Source organism: Arvicola amphibius, chromosome 6 (assembly GCF_903992535.2).
Source record: "Arvicola amphibius chromosome 6, mArvAmp1.2, whole genome shotgun sequence".
Lineage (NCBI taxonomy): Eukaryota > Metazoa > Chordata > Mammalia > Rodentia > Cricetidae > Arvicola > Arvicola amphibius.
In genome coordinates this window covers 132,953,781-132,970,974 of record NC_052052.2, presented here as the reverse complement: position 1 = coordinate 132,970,974, position 17,194 = coordinate 132,953,781, and the positions used below count along the sequence as shown (strand labels likewise).

The window sequence follows — 17,194 nt, the reverse complement described above, 5'->3', positions numbered from 1 at the left end:
TAGGGTGGCTTTCATTTTGAATTAGGGGTTTCCCCTTCTCTGCTTTCCTCTTTGGCAGTCACAGGAAGCTTCTCTGGTGACCCAGCTACAATACAAATGGTATTTCCATGAATTTTTCTTTTTTTTTCCCACAAGAAGCCGTGGGAGGGAGGAAAGGACACACGGTTCGCACAAGCAGCACACGCACAACGACACACGGGATTCGAACTCGCGGACACACGCACACGCACGCAATCGCCAGCGCCCTACACGATGAGCCACCGCGGCTCGCTTTCCGTGAATTTTTCCTTCCAGCTGTGTTCAACTTATAATGCATCCTGCTTTTCATATATGCTACTGAGGGACTGACTGGGGTCGACCAGTTATCTTTGTTTGTCTTTCTGTCAAATTAAGATCAATACAAAAAGAGTTTCCCTTAGTGATTAACATCGACACCAATAAAACCAGGCATGGTACATATGTCTTCAATCTCTACTTTAGGGAAATAGAAGGAGGACCAGTTTAAGGTCTTCTTTGGCTATAAATGGAATTCAGTGACACCCTATGACAAAGAAGTTCTCAGGAAGTGTGTCTGCGTGTGTGTGTGTGTGTATGTGTGTATGGCCTGCATGTATGAATGCTCACTATATGAACACAGTGCCTTGGAGGCCAGAAGCGGGCACTTAATCCTTTGGGAATAGATTTGCAGGTGGTTATGATACATGAGACTCTCTCTCAACTCTCTTCTATTACCCCCATCCCAGGAAGAGAAAAGTGAAGTACAAACAAACAGGTTTTGTTGTTTGTTGTTGATTGTTTTGAGGCAAGTTCTGACTGGCGTGAATTCTAAATCTTCCTTCCTCAGACTCCTGAGTGCTGGGATTGCAGATGGATATTCCTTTCAGTGTAATGGTGTGGTTACTGACACTCAGCATCCTCATGCAGGGTATAGGCTGATGGATCTGTGGTAGCCAAAGAGCTTGTCCAACACCCAGGAAGCCACTGCTGCTGTTTATGGGGGCTGCTATGGTCAGATGGATTCCAATACAGAGAAAAACTCTGACTTGTTAGGTGAAAGATCCCAGTTGTGAGTGTGGGCATAAAACAAGCACAGGAAACTTGGCCAAGTAAGAGAATCATGAGCTTGCAGCCTTGTTGTAGAAAATTATTTTAAGGTGTGTCACTTTTGTTTCTGCTGCATTTGTTTAACTCCGTAAAGCTGTGATTCTTTGTCTGTTTAAAACACCTGATGGTCTCATAAAGAGGAACAAGGATAGATGGGAGTGGCAGGCAAAGAGAATCTATAGGAGGAGAAACCTGGGAGGAGGAGAAGCAGCAGCATGTGTGTGCATGTTTGTGGAAGTCAGAGACAACATGCAGGAGTCAATTCTCTCCTGTTACCATGTGGACCCCAGGTATTGAACTCATGTACTCAGGCAAGGCAACAAGCACGTTCACCTGCTGAGCATCTTGTCAGCCCCCGAGCCACTTCTTTCCTCAACATTTAAATATGTTCAGATGGGTCTTACAGTTGAGTATTGGGATGAAATCTTCCTATTCAAAGAGTAGGCAAATCATGGCTAATCAATTGAGTGTTCATTTGGGAATTGCTAATCATGGACGCTGCTCTTTTCTTAGGATTTTATTTTAAATTTTAAATCAATAGATATTGTTTGCACATGGTACAACATTCAAAAGTAAAGTGTTGCCTGTTGAGATGCTAGTTCCTGCTAACCCTTGCTGCCTAGCCACTCAGTTTCCTTATGTAGGAACAGCTGTCGTCTCCAGTTTCCTGGGTAACACCCGAAAAGCGTATAATTTTGTTAAAAGCTAGTGTAACCGTTCATGCACCTGCATCTTGCACTTCATGATTTGGATGCACATTCTCAAGAGAGCTGTTCCTTTCTTTCTACTGACATCTGTTTATGTGGCTAGGCTACACTCTTTCTTTCTTATATTTCCCCATGAAACTTCCTGTTCCTTTCTTCTTTTAATTAAAACCTGAAAATCAATAACCACATACTTCAGACTATTAGCCATTTACTCAAACACCATTAATTCAACAGATAGGTACAAGGTGTCATCTGCAAGAACACAGGCTGTCCTAGCACAAGGAGTGTACCAATGAATAGTGACATTCATTTCTAGCAGATGGGGGATGCAACAGACTAGTTAACAAGGAAAATGAATGTGAAGGTAATGGGTACAGTTTGAAATGCAAAGACTACATAGGTTCACCTGGGAAGGTGAAATTTGAACAAATACTAAGAGATGTTAGGGATGCAGGTCCTTTGAGAGCCTTGAGGACCTTGGAACCATTATAGACGTTAGCTTTATTTTGAGTGATACAGAAACTCTTGTAGGGTTCTGTGTGTAAGATAGGCTGTGTGTAAGTACCAGTCTTGGTTTGAGGTAGAGAAAAGATTTGAGGGAGTGAGGCTGGAAGTAGGGAGACTATTGTTAGTCCATTTGGGATGCTAAAGAAAAATGCCTTCAACTTGGTCATTTATGAACAACAGAAACTCATCCTTCACAGTTCTGGACTAGAAAGTCCAAGATGAAGAAGCCAGTAGAGCTGAGTCTGTTGGGAGTCCATCACCTTGTATGTGTTTCCTCATAGCAGACAGAGCAAATAGGGTCCCTCCAGCCTCTCTCATAAGAGAACTATTCCCATTCATGAAGCTGGAGCCCTCATGGCTAGTCATGCTCCAAAGGCCCTCTTGTTTATTGACCAAATATTTTATGATGTTACTTTTGAAGTGCCACATGAACTAGAATGACAGTGGAACTGCAGCCGGAGTCAGAGTCAGAGAGAGCTGAGTGGAGCTGGAGATGGTTGAAGGATAGGTGGTACTTATTTTGGAAGAGAGAAGTTTGGGGATTGTGGTCCTGCCATTCAAGAGGAATGGGATGATTTTGTCTTATTCTTAGTAAACAAACAAAAACTAGCAGTAAAGAAATGAAAGTTTCTGGTGCTACATTAATGTAATATATGTGAAATTTCTGGAGATGAAAATCAGTTTTATTGGAAAGAGAAACTTTCAAAGAAAAATGAGATCAATGATTCTCAAAGTGACATCCCTGATCTGTCAGCATTGGAATCACTTGAAATATTTCATGGCTGATTATAGGCTTAATTGCAATGAAAAAATCAGTAGAAATAATACAATTAAACCAAACTTACTTCGTTTGTATTAAATGTTAAGAGAAGTTATTTTCAAATCAAGATAGGTTTTGATCAATTAATATTAATGTCCAACAGATTATACACCAAGAAACTGATACTTTGCATCCTAGTATAATTATTTTAGTTTAAACCCTTTGATATGAAGTTATTTCAAGCAAGTTCCTATTATAATTTAAGTTTGTTTCTTCAAACAAGTGGGAACTTTTTCAAATAGAAATATTCCTAATGAAAAGATAGCCATATCAGTAATGGTAATGAATTAAGAAAACTTGCTGGATTTAAAAACCATTTATAGCAAACTACTAGGAGGGAAACCAAGAGCAGCCAGTAGACAAATTGTCCTGGTTTGTTTGCTTGCTTGCTTGTTTTGTGAAACACTGAGTTTAATTAGAGTTAATCACAGGAACATGGGCAACTTGCTGGTGGCTACACCACTGATGAAAATGTCTTTTTCTCCCCCTCCACAGGGAACGGAAAGATGGGGAGACAGAAAAGGACTTTTATAGAGTCCCAAACACTATGAAAGAACCCTGTTCAGGGATGTGTAAGATGCTGTCTCTGTCCTCTAAAGAGAGAGGATAGCATGTTCAAAACCATACAGCAGCACGGCTTGAAAGAGGAGGGAAAACGGGTGAGATGTGGAAGGAAAAGGAGAGTAAAAAGCTTGCACTTACAGTAACAGGCGTGAGCAAGGAGTTGTGCTAAGACAGCTACCAGGTCATCTGGAGAGTTTCTTTAACGCTGTAGAGAGCGAACCCCATGACGTCATCCTCTGATCAGCCTCACCAGGGCAGTCCACTCAGGAGCACCCACACATTTAGTCCATCGCTGGCCATAGGGCTGAGCTCCACAAGCTTTGTAGCTTTTGCCTTTATCCAGTCCACACTCCAGGCTCAGATTGGGCTTAGAACCAAGCTTCTTGCAGAGCCGACCTTTTCGGGAATGTGACTGGCATCCAGATAAACAATCAGCTTGAAAGGCTCCGAACTCGTCAGCAATGCTTAGCCCTAATGAAGTGAGATCTAGCAACCATGCTCACCCCACCCAGCCCCACTTCCAGCCCTTGGCAATGGCGTCTTGTGTGAGAGAACAAGAACAGCCATGTCGGAAGAAGCATATTGTAGTGGCCTTAACAGCACTTTCCCTACAACACCTTTAGACCTTCCAGGAGTCCTTGTTTTCCTGGTACCCCAGTTCAACTTGATCCTCAGTAGTCTCTGGGGAACTTGAGACCCCTGACCACCAACACACACCGGAAATAATGTCTTCTCTTACTACAAAGGAAACACCAAAGAATAACAGTGGGGTTGCCTGATTGTGCCTTCCAGACTGGCTCATCTACTAAACAAATACCAGAAGCTGACAGAACCCCGGAGGTTTGGAAAATCCCAGCTTGGTCTACAGGTGGCAGCCACACGCCCTCCATGGGCTTTGGCAGATGTGACATGCTGGCCCAGTGGGGAGGCCGGCCTTACATCTGGATTTGCTGGAATGACCAGGCACCCGACAAGGTGAGCACCTTAGAGGATGTGCTCGTACATGGGGCCCCCTTCCTCATACACTCTTCCCCCGAATCCACCCCGAGACTGACAGCCATCTCCAACTTCGGGAACCACAGAGCTAAGTCCCTGCCACCACTGACCAAGACATTGCATCTCAGTGGAGTTTCTGATGGGAAGTAGATTTACTATCTCATGTGTTTTTGTTACCCGCACTGCCACAAGCACTCCCTTCACCCTGATCAGAGTCCACAGTCAAGTAGAAGTCTGTTTTGGAGAAGAATTCACCCGAGCGTCTTTAACGTTGATGAACTTATAAACATCCAGCAGGATTGACTAGACTTTATCGTCTCCTAGATTACCAACTGGGAACGCTGACTTTGAACTGGGCCTAGCTGATGCTGCTGCAGGTGAGCTGGTGAGCTGCCACCCCATCCTTCCTCAGGATTAGCTTTTCCCCCTCCAGGCTGCCCTTGGAAGTCATAGCTCACTAGTTGACTGTTTTTCAGTGTTAACTTGGACGAACTCCAGGTTCTTCTGTTGTTACTCACTGTTGCTAACTGTCATCATACCTCAGTGGTGAAGTGGTTGTAGGTACATTCTTTCTTTTCTTGTATCAGTAGCATCACCATTGTTAGGCCCAATCATGAGGCTGCAGTGCTCAGATTGATCTGGGTTCACATGCTGGTTCTACCCTAAGCAGCCCTGTAACTTTGTTTTATTTAAAATTAATTTAATTACAACAATTCTCCCTTTTTTTTCTCCCTCCAATGATCCCTTCTCATACCCCTTCTCTGCTGTCCTTCAAATTCATGGCCTCTTTATTCACGAACTCCTTATTGTATACACATAAGTTTTTACATATTCATATATATTCCTAAATATATATGAATAAATTGCTGAGTCTGTATAATGTTACTTTATTTATGTTTTCAGGGCCCATTATTTCAGGACCACCTCTCCGACTCCATGCAGTAACCATCATCTCTCTAATTGGACTAGTTTTAGTGAAATCATGGATATTGGAGGAGAATTCATAATTGTTAATTTACTAAACTAACATAATCCCTAACCACAACCTATAAACATTTGTCCTTTTACCACAGTCCTGTAACTTTGACCCCGTCACATGACCTCTCTGAGTTGCTCATAATGATCTCGGTTTCCTCAACTGTAAATAGAGTAGATAAAGATAACTACTTTTCAGCATTGGCATGAGAACTAAATGAAAGAAAAGATGCAAAGCTCTCTGCTTTGTCTAGAAAATGTGGCCAGAAAGGGACAGATTCTGTTATTAGATTTCTATTTTTCAATTGGTGTTAAGAGTTTGGTCTGGAACAGCTTATATTTGTTTCCCTAGAAGCGAAGCAAGCTGTTCATGGCTAAAAATACACACGTATATTTCTAATTGAGTCTAGGTAGGGTCCGAATAACTCAGTTTGTACATGTACTACTGGTTCCAGAGGGAAGCTAGAAAGATGGGCCCAAGTCCTGTTCATTTCTGAGATTGGAATAGACCTGCTTTCCCCAGGTTCCCAGGTCTTGTTAGCAAATTAGCAGCTGGGAGGGTCACCCGTCTAACTCCGGGAGGGCTCATGTTTCTGTGGGTGGTTTCCATGGAAATACTTATCAGGGGTCTGTGGGTGTGCTCAACCAACAAGCAGAGACTCGGGCGGGAGACATCAGATGGAAGACAGTGACCTCCTGGAAAGCATGCCCTTTGGCATGTGTTGAACTACAGCCTCGTCGGTAAGTGTTGTCTGTCTGTCTGTCTGTCTGTCTGTCTGTCTGTCTGTCTATCTGTCCGTCCACCCAGCAGAGCTTCTCTGGGAATCAGACCCTGAGAGAGTGTCTTTCTTTTATTTCTGCCCTTGCCCTGGAATTAAACACTTTTTAAAATAAGCTTTGGGTTCTTTTGGTTGGAAAGTAATATTTAAGTGCCAAGAACTGGGCCTTAGTTGTGTTGTTGATACTCAGAGTTCATTGTTTCAAAGGCCCTTTAAGCAGAGGATATATATATATATATGTGTGTGTGTGTGTGTGTGTGTGTGTGTGTGTGTGTGTGTGTGTGTGTGTGTTTATATATATATATATATATATATATATTAAACAATGTATATGTACAACTCATCTACCATCTTTACATTAAAACTCCATAGGTTCATATTGATGCCTTCTATATATTATATACCACAAAATTAATCCTTCCTTTCTCTTTTACTAATTTGCAAACCTTGTAAACATTGCTATATAATAATGACCATGTTTCCTCTCCATCCTATCCAGCAATTCCTGTCATAATGGTTAAATATGTATCTAGCCATTTCTGGGTAAACCTGGGGTCTGAGGAAGAGCATCTTCCTTGAAATTCAAGCCAGCAAGGACAGGATAAAGTACAGCAGGGAGCCTTTCTTCTAACACTCTCAGTTCATCCTTAAAAAAAAAATGTAAAGCTGAGCTCTTTCCTGCCAGCGCCGAGCGATGGGCATCTCTCAGGACAACTGGCACAAGCGCCGCAAGACTGGGGGTAAAAGAAAGCCCTACCACAAGAAGCGGAAGTATGAGCTGGGATGGCCTGCGGCTAACACTAAGATTGGCCCTCGTCTCATTCACACGGTCCATGTGCGAGGAGGCAATAAGAAGTACCGTGCCCTAAGATTGGATGTGGGGAACTTTTCCTGGGGTTCCGAGTGTTGTACTAGCAAAACAAGGATCATTGATGTTGTCTACAATGCATCCAATAACGAGCTGGTCCGCACCAAGACTCTGGTCAAGAACTGCATTGTGCTTATTGACAGCACACCGTACCGACAGTGGCACGAGTCCCACTATGCACTGTCCCTGGGCCGCAAGAAGGGGGCCAAGCTGACTCCTGAGGAGGAAGAAATATTAAACAAAAAACGATGAAAGAAAATTCAGAAGAAATATGATGAAAGGAAAAAGAACGCCAAGATCAGCAGTCTTCTAGAGGAGCAGTTCCAGCAGGGCAAGCTTCTGGCCTGTATCGCCTCAAGACCAGGCCAGTGCAGCAGAGCAGATGGCTATGTGCTAGAAGGCAAGGAGCTGGAGTTCTATCTGAGGAAGATCAAAGCCCGGAAAGGCAAATAAACCATCCTTCATAGCTCATGTAATAAAGGTGTTTATTATTCTGTAAAAAAAAAAAATGTGAAGCTGAAAGTAAAAGTAGTATGTCACATCAAGGGCGCTAGACTAGAAATATTTTCTAGGGAGTGGGATTTTAATGTTAGGGATGAGGGTCCAAGTTTTAGGAACATCTATGATGAGATTTTTCCATGAATTATGGAGCCATAGAAATAGTGCTATGTATAGAATTGGCACCAGTGAGATCTGTATGACTTACAACCCACGCAGTCAGTCCTGGACTGTGGGTGGAAATACAATCAGTTGTGAGAAATTGGATGCTATAACTTCTACTGAGTGTTGATGTGTGGTCAGAATTTCTGACACCACTCATGCAGGGCCAGAATCTCTAATAGAAAACTATTCTAGCTCTGGAGGAGATTCCAAAGCAATGGGGAAGATGTCCTCAGAAAGCCCTTAACAGCCTAGGATACATATGGAACCCTCATTAGAGCAATTCCCGCTAGAGATAAACTAAGAGGGAAGTATTATGTTGTTAACTCAACTACATCAGCAATCAATTAAAACCCGAACTGCTGGGTATTCCCTTCAGGCATTTTCTTAATCAGACTGAAGCAAGAAGACCCACCTTCCATCTGGGCCACACCTGGGTGTAGCCAACATTAAAAAAAAAGGCTTGCTTGCCCTCACTCTTGCTGGCAAACTCATTTATCCTGTTGCTGTGCCTGGTATTAAATCCTACTTCATCAGGATCTCAACGAGACTCCATCAATCTTCAGGAATCCTCCAGGATGGCAGCACCAGATTGGGATTGCAGAGACATCCAGCATCATGAACTGAACAACTGTTAGATTCTCAGCCTTTCCATCCTGAGTCAGCCATTGTTGGACTAACAGGACCACAGCCTACAAATATCTAATAAAGCACACACGGGCACATGCGCGCGAGCACACACACACACACACACACACACACACACGTGTGTGTGTGTATATATATATATATATATATATATATATATATATATATACATACATATGTGTGTGTGTGTGTGTGTATGGAAACTGCGGTCACCCAAACAATAATCCATTGGTTGAACAATAGCTTAGATGCAGCTAGAGAGAGAAATGATTAACTGGAAAGGGAAATTGAAGAAAGCTTGTTTGTAGTAAGAGATGCCTGCTGCTAAAATTGCTTCCCAGTGAGAGCCATAAAGCAAAGTCTACTCCCTCCTCCCAGGGTCCCAGCGACAAACTGAGGAACAACTCCACCTTAGTTCACTCTGAGGAACCAATGAGTTTATTGTGCTTCCTTACAGACTGCCATTTAAAATGCAAATTACAAATACATGTAAATGTGGGAACAACAGAAAAAGAATAAAGATTCAACTTAAAAGAAGATAGATGATGGGAATAAAGAAAATTTGATTTGATATAAAGGAGGAAAAGAGGGCTAAAAACCAGAAGAAGTCCCAGTCACTGTTCCCTGTCTGCTGTAAGACAGGACCAGCCTTCTCCTGCCACACACTCTTGCAGCCATTACATTCTGCCCTAGTGCATGGAGTCTTGTGAACCTTCTGAAGCTGATGGTGAGGATAAGCTGACCGGGAAAGACAGACTTCTAGATTACCTGATGAGCACTGCCTCTGTCTTCCTCATGACTGCCCTGGTGCTCTCTACTGTCTTTGGGGTCATTGCATATCAGATCACAGCTATGACTTCTCTGTCTCTCAGGGTGTCTCCAGGGTTGGGGTAACAGTGACAGCAACCACAGTTACCATTAACTTTGTGGGCATCTGTCTTAGTGCCTATATTATTGACCAAGACAACTATTGTAAGAGAAAGTATTTAATTGTGGACTTGCTTACAGTTTCCGAGTTTTAGTCCATTGTCATCATGTGTCATGATGCTCAGGAGCTTGGTGGTACACAGGCAGATGCCAGAGCAGTAGCTGAGAACTACATCCTGACTGTAAGCTGAGAGAGTGAAAGAGAGACTGGACCTGTCAAGGGCTTTTGAAACCTCAAAGCCCAACCCCAGTGACACACTTCCTCTAATAGGGCCACTCCCACTCCAACAAGGCCACACCTCCTAATCCTTTTAATCCTTTGAAATAGTGCCACTCTCAGATCATTAAGCATTCAAATCTATGAGCCTTTGGGGCCATTCTTTTTTTTTGTTTTGTTTTGTTTTGTTTTGTTTTTCGAGACAGGGTTTCTCTGCAGCTTTAGAGCCTGTCCTGGAGCTAGCTCTTGTAGACCAGGCTGGTCTCGAACTCACACACAGAGATCCGCCTGCCTCTGCCTCCCGAGTGCTGGGATTAAAGGTGTGTGTCACCACCGCTCGGCGAGGGGCCATTCTTTTTTAAACCACTATGTCATCCTCATCCTGTATGAGATCTATGATGCTGTAGACAGGTAGCTCAAAACAGGTTTAGAAAAAAGAATATGGAAGATGAGTGAGTGTTTGATCCTTAGTACTTTCTGGCTAAAGCCTATTAGCATCTGCCCTCCTGTCTTCTATGTAGCATCTTTCAAAGGGGAGGCTTGTGGCCAGGTCTGGAAGTGTTGGGGGAGGCCGCTTGTTTGTTTCCCAGCTGCCCAGCCCCAAATTAATCACACAGAAACTATATTATTTAAAACTCTGCTTGGCCCATTAGATCTAGCTTCTTATTGGCTAACTCTTACATCTTAATTTAACCCATTTCTATTGATTTATGTATCTCCATGTGGCTGTGCCTTACCGGGTAAAGTTCCCAATGTCTTGTCTCTGGTGGGCTACATGGCTTCTCCCTGACTCTGCCTTCTTTCTCCCAGCATTCAGTTTAGTTTTCCCCACCTAGCTCTGTTCTACCCTAGCAGGCCAAGACAGTTTTCTTTACTCATTAATGATAATCACAGCAATACAAAGGGGAATCCCACATCATGGAAGCTATGTGAATGTGTTTATTAGTTACTGTGTGGAAGTGTGTGCTCTGTGATCTACCTCATAGAGCTTAGCATTTACCTCAACATTGTCATGAAAGGGAAGCAACTTTCCAAGAACAATATTCTTGAGACTGGAGTCCCCAACACAATGAACCTCTCTAATGCCTTTGCTATAAGGGGCTAGTTTAGTTATGCCAGACTTTGAGCAGATTTTCATGTGGCTTGGTTATTTACTCTTCTGTCTACTCTCTGGTAATTTCCCTGGGACAAGGCCTCCCCATTGGCTTTGTTTGCCAATTTGACCTGGAATGTTTGTGGCTCAGAAGGATTCACCACTTGCTTAAATACACATAGCCAGCAAATGGCAGCGTCAGAAGTTAGACATCTCAAACCTGAAAGTACATAATATTTTAACAATATTTGTCCTCCCATTTTTTTTTTTTGCATAAGTGGGAGGAAGCTCAGTAGAGAAGAAAGATGGATATGAATTTGAAGCATAACAGGGAGTCCCAGGAGACTCCCTGGGAAGAAAATGTGGCATATGCAGTTTTGGGAAGGAAAAGAGGAATAGACGGCAAGACAGAGGATGGGCTGCTGGCTCTGGGGCATCTCTCAGGTCCCTGTGGTTTTCTGTGTACTTTACAGAAGGATGGTCCAAAAGGTTTCACATTGAAATGCAAAACACTGACTTCCCAGTTCTTAAAAGACAATAAGAAGTTATAATCAGTCTGTAGATTGTAGAGAAAACTGCAAGCCTTTCCACCTTTCCTTCTGTTTCTTTGGGGGCTGCTTCCAACTAGGCAGGGAATGACACAAGGGGCCAGGGTGACTCTAACAGGTGAGGCTGGCTCTCTGCCGATGACTTGCAAGACAGGCCATTCTGGGCTGTGACTGACAGGAAATCTCCAGGGGTTTATGGAACACCTGTGCTGCCCTGATGGCCCAGTCCTTCCAGACAGAAGCTCTGTTACAGGGCTGGAGAGATGGCTCAATGTCCCAGACCCACATGGCAGCTCACAGTTGTCTATAACTCTAGTTCCAGGGGATCCAGAATCCTCACACAGGCATGTATGTAGGCAAAACACCAATGCAGTAAAATAAAAATAAACATTTTAAATAAAGATACTTGGTTAATAATTTTAAAAAAATGGTAATTTTTAAACATAAAACACAAAAGATGGCAAAGTGAGCTTATATCTATAATCTGATAAATGCAAATGGATTAAACTAATACGTTTCAGGACAGAAATAATTGAAGTTTATGTGTGTGTGTTTTTGTTCTAAAGTTGGAACTAGAGAGATAACTCAGTGGGTTAGGTGTTTGACATTTAAGAATGAAGACTTAAGTTCTGATCTCCAGAACCCATGTAACTGCCTGGTGCCAGCGCATGAGCGTGTGAGCAAACATAATTCCAATACTCCGTGGTAGAAGGGCAGCAGGAACAGGAAAGCCCCGGCCAGCTCAGGAGCTGGTTAGCCTGGCAGATACCACAGCAATGAGCTCCCTGGGACATAAGAATCAATACCTGAAATTGTCCTCTCACCTCCCCATGCGCTCCATGGCAAATGCATACATACTTCATTTACACACACACACACACACACACACACACACACACACACGAGCACTCCTACACATGCAAGCACTCTCCTACATACACATGTACACATACATACATACATACACACACAAAAAGTTTAAAAGCAAAACAAAACATGATAAATTAATCATAGGAAACACAGTAAAAGAACTAACACTAACTAAAAGAAAGATGCTATGTGGGCACTGTTGGCAGGAAAAACATTGAATATAAGAGCATATAGGATGGAAAATGAGCAATTAGTAACAAGAGAGACACTGACAAGAAGTGGTGGATTTGTATGCTTCCGAGCTTTCTCTTTTTTTCCTCTATTTTTCTTTTATTGAAAATATATTTTTCAAACAATGTATTCTAATTATGGTTTTTTCCTCCGCACCTCCTCCAAGATCCTTCCAGAATCCTCCCACCCAAATCTGCACCCTGTGTCTAGTTAGAAAACAAACAGACATCTTCAGCATAATAATAAAATAACACAGAGCAAAGACAACAAACCAGAATAGGACAAAACAAACAAATAAGAAAAAAGAAGAGTCAAAGAAAAAGCACAAGAAACACATTTGGACACAGAGACACACACATTCGAACATTTAGGAATTCCATAAAAACACAAAATTGGCTCGAACCCCCCCCCAAAAAAAAAACCCCACAAAATTGGAAGCCATAATACATATGCAAAGGACCTGTAAGGTTAAAAACAAATGCCCCAACAAACTAATATGAGACAAAGAACCTCCAAAGATGCTGTTGAGTTTGTTTTGTGTTGGTCATCTTCTGTTGGGCATAGGGCCTGTCCTTGAGAGTGGGTTGTATCACCAGAGAGACTTCATTGCATAGAACTAAGTTTTCATTTGCAAATGGTTATCTACTGGAAATAGCTTTGGGGGTAGAGATGGGGCTTGTGTTCACTTCCTCTCTGAGTACTGGGACTCCCATACGGTGCAGACCCATGCAGGCCCAGTGTATGTTGCCACAGTCTCTCTGAGTCCACATGTGCATCCTGCTGTGTTTGAAGGCCTTGTTTCCTTGGTGTTATCCAACCTCTCAGGCTCTTACAATATTGCTGCCTCCTCTTCCTCAGGGTTCCCTGAGCACCGAAGGAAGGGATTTGATGGCAACATCACATTCAGGACTGAGTGTTCCAAGGTCTCTCACTCTCTGTCCATTGTCTGCCTGTAGGTCTCTGTATTTGTTCCTATCCAGTGCAGGAGGAAGTTTCTCTGGTGATAGCTGAGCAAGTCACTGATTTATGAGTACAGCAGAATGTCATTAAGAGTCAGTTTATGGCTACATTCCTTTAGCAGAATAGTAGTATCTGGTTTTCCCCCTAGGTTCCTGACCTATCTGGTCTCATATTCTTGGCCACCTGAGCAGTGCTGGTGATGAGTCCCATCTCATGGAGTAAGCCTTAAATGCAATCAGTGTTGACTGGTTGCTTCCACAAACTTTGTGCCACTATTGCCCTAGCATATCTCGCAGGCAAGTCATCATTGTAGGTTGAAGAGTTTGTAGCTGGATTGACGTTTACCTTTCTCCTTTGGTAGTATCCAGCGTACCTTCTAGTACATGGACATTAGTCTGCAGAGGTAAAGACTCTAGGTAGGTACTAGCCCAGCTTCTCTGTGTTCAATGAGCTGTATAGGTGTCTTCAGCAATAGGGCCCTAATATCAATTAGTAGTGGGCAACCAATAGCCTGGGTCATTTGGGGGATCCCATAGAGCCACTATGTCTAGTAACTCAATTAGATATATTTCATTCCTAGTCCTGAAAGCTTCATTTGGTGATAAGAGATATTCAGTTGAGGTTCTTTCCCCCCTTTCTCTACATGTATCTATTTTCCACTATATTAGGTTTCCATATGGCCCCTCAAATGGATCTTAAGTTTTAACTGTCTCTCCCCATATTCCCTCTCTCATCCCCCTCCTCCCTTCCTGTTTGTTCCTCCATTCCTGTTTCTATCTTCATCCATATATAACTATTGTTCTATTTCCCCTTCTTAGGGAGAGCTATCTCTCCACATTTATTTACTGTATACCTAGCCTCTGTGGTTATATGGATTGTAGCTTGTTTATAGAAGTCTTAACAGCTAACCTCCACATATAAATGAATATACACTGTATTTATCTTTCTGCGTCTGAGTTACCTCACTCAGGGTGATTTGTTTTGCAGTTCCACTCATTTATCTCTAAATTTAATTTTTTATTGGCTGAGTAATATTCCATTATGTAAATATACCAGATCTTATTTATTCATTCATTCATTGATGGATGTCTAGGCTCTTTCCATTCTGGCTGTTATGAATAGAGCAGAAATTAACATTGTTGAGCAAGTGTCTCTGCAGTAAGATGAAATGTCCTTTGGGTATATGGTATAGCTTGAAGTAGAATTGTTTCCTGTTTCCTGAGGAATATCCACACTGATTTTCATAGTGGTTCTACAAGTTTGCACTCCCACCAACAATGAATAAATGTCCCCCTTTCCCCGCATATTCACCAGCATGAGCTGTCACTTGTTTTATTGATCTTAGTCATTCTAACTGGTGTAAGATGAAATCTCAAAGTACTTTGATTTGCATTTTCCTTATGACTAATGATGTTGAACATATTGTTAAGTACTGTTCAGCCATTTGGAATTACTTTTTTGGGAATTCTCTGTTTAGATCTGTACCCTATTTTTAACTGGGTTATTTGTTTTCTTGATGTCTAGTTTTTATTTTTTATATATTTTAGATATTAGTTGTCTATCAGATGTGTAGTCAGTCAGTAAAATTCTTTTCCCATTTTGTTGCCTGCTGCTTTGTTCAAATGATGATATCCTTTGTCATGTAGAAGGTTCTCAGTTTTATGAGGACCTGTTTATGAACTGTTGTTCTCAGTGCCTGTGCTAATGGTGTTCTGTTCAGAAAGTCTTCTCCTGCACCAATGAGTTCAAGGCTGTTCCCTACTTTTTATTTAATCAGATTCTGTGTATTTGATCATATCTTGAGTGCTGTTGAAAATGTTTTTGTCTTTGATCCATTTAGAGTTGAGTTTTTGTGGGGTTATAAGTTTGGATCTATTTGCATTCTTTACATTTAACTATCCAGTTCAACTAGCACCATTTGTTGAAGATGCTGTCTTTTTTCCAGTGTGCATTTCTGGCTTCTTTATAAAAAGTCAGGTACCCAAAGGTATGTGGACTTATTTTTGGGTCTTCAATTACATTCCATTGGTCAATGTGTCTGTTCCTGTGCCATGCTGCTTTTATTACAATAGCCCTGTAGTACAATTTGAGATCAAGGATGGTGATACCTTTAGAAGTTCTTTTATTATTCAGGATTTATTTTAGCTATCCTGGCTCTCTCTCTCTCTCTCTCTCTCTCTCTCTCTCTCTCTCTCTCTCTCTCTCTCTCTCTCTCTCTCTCCATGTGAGTGTGTTTCCATATGAGGCTGAAAAATTGTCCTTTCAAGATCTGTGAAAATTTTGATGAAGATTTGTATTAAATCTGCAGGTTACATTTAGGAGGTTGGACTTTTTTTTAAAACTATATTGTCTCTACTAATCCATGAGCATGAGAGATCTTTCCATCTTCTAATATCATCTTCAATTTCCTTTTTTCAGTATCTTAAAATATTTTTATCATACAAGTCTTTTACTTGCTTGTATAGAATTACCCCATGATATTTGGTATTTTTGAGGCTATTGTGAAAGATGAGGCTTCCTTTATTTTTCTCTCAGTCCATTTGTCATTTGTATATAAGGAGGCTACTGATCTTTGTGTATTGGCTTTGTGTCCTGATACTTCAGCTGCAGAAGTTTTCTGGTAGAATTTTAAGGCCGCGTATGTATACAATCATATTATTTGCTAGTAAAGATACTCTGACTTCTTACCTTCCTACTTATATCACCTTGATCTCTCTAAGTTATCTTATTGCTCTAGCTCAGACTTCTAATCCTGTATTGAATAGGTATGGAAAAAGTGAGCAACTGTGTCTTGTTCCAGATTTTAGTAGAAATGTTTTGAGTTTGTCCTCATTTAGGTTGATTTTGGCTATAAATTGCCTTTATTATTTTGATGTATGTCCCTTTTAACCCTAATCTCTCTAGGAATTTTGTCATAAAAGCGGTGTTGGATTTTGTCAAAGGCCTTTTCTTCATCTAAAGAAATGATTGTGTGGTTTTGTCTTTCATCCCACTTATATGGTGTATTACCGTTATCAGTTTAGACATGTGGAACCATCCCTGCATCTATGAGATGAAGCCTACTTGATCATGGATGATTCTTTAGATATGTTTGTGGATTTGGTTTACAAGTATTCTATTGAGAATGTTTGCATCTATGTTCATAAGGGAATTTGATTTGTATTCTTTTTCTTTGTTGGGTCTTTATGTGGTTTAGGGATCAGGGTAACTGTGGCCTCATAGAAATAATTGGGCAATGTTCCCGTACTTTTAAAACAACCTTCAACAAACACAAAGCAAGAAGGGACAGAATTATAATGGAATCAACAAGCTCTCAGTGATGATCTTTGTGTGGTAATCTGGGAAGCAGCTACTGGGTATTTGGGACCGAGAAGCTCCGAGACAGGAAAATTCTGCCAACAAGGCACAGATGGTTGTTTTGGTTTGTTGGTTTTGTTTCCCTAAGGTGGGATCTATGTTGCTCTATAGTCCAGGCTGGCTTCAAAATCATGATCCTCCTGCCTTAACCTTTCAAGTGTATTACCACTCCTGGATAACTGCCTTCTTTCTTTCTTGATGACAGAACTTTGGAGGGAGAGGGAGAAGCAGTTTTCCCAGGAAAGTCTTATGCTGGCACATGGAAGAAGTTTCTGTGTAGAGTTGCGGAGACTGTCAAGTACTCATGCATGGCAAGATGACTTCGTGATGAACTGGTTTTACATGGACAGCTCCATCCCTGTT

General features: G+C 41.7%; 1 pseudogene; it reads left to right on the top strand.

The window, feature by feature from the left end:
- Positions 1–7,146: 7,146 nt before the first annotated feature.
- Positions 7,147–7,773, top strand: LOC119817587 (annotated as a pseudogene).
- Positions 7,774–17,194: the final 9,421 nt, after the last annotated feature.